Source organism: Myotis brandtii, unplaced genomic scaffold, assembly GCF_000412655.1.
Source record: "Myotis brandtii unplaced genomic scaffold, ASM41265v1 scaffold699, whole genome shotgun sequence".
NCBI lineage: Eukaryota > Metazoa > Chordata > Mammalia > Chiroptera > Vespertilionidae > Myotis > Myotis brandtii.
Window position 1 is genome coordinate 1,235,890 of NW_005370733.1, and position 637 is coordinate 1,236,526.

Sequence of the window (637 nt, forward strand, 5' to 3'; positions counted from 1 at the left end):
GGGTTGGGAGGGACCGACGGCGGGGACAGCACCGCTCAGTCCCTTGGCGCTGACCCCACCTGGCGGACGCTCCCGGGAGTGCCCGGCTTCGGAGCAGCCCCAGTGGCGCTTCCCTGGCCCTGCGGGGAGTGGGGGTCCCTACCCTCGAGCTTGGTCGTGATACAGCTTCGTTAGCGCTGTTGTGTGTCAATGGCTGTTCCTTAAAGGGAAACTGCTCACCTGTCCCTGTTGGGTCCTGAGATGAAAGGGGACCTCAGGGTCTCCCTTGGCCTTCCCCTTGCACCCCTCTTTCTAGCAGGAAGTGGGTGGTTCCTCACGTTCCCACCGCTCCATCAGCTCTGACAAGTGCTTCTGCTGCTGGTCCCTCTCTGCTCTCAAAGCAGAGAATCCAACCTGACATCTGTGACCGAAGGAGGTCCTGGTCCCTCACAACCATCACTGAGAGGCTTCCCAGGCGATGCCTCTTTTTCTCTCCAGTCATTACCGTTAGTAAATCCACGGAGAAAAGCCGTCTGTTCTTACCGAGAGATGCTAGAGAAACACGGGATAGGATCTAGCAGAGATTTTCATGAACAGCCTGACAGGGTGTAGCAGTAGGTGGTCCATGCGGTATTGGGGTGCAGGGAGGGTGGGGTGG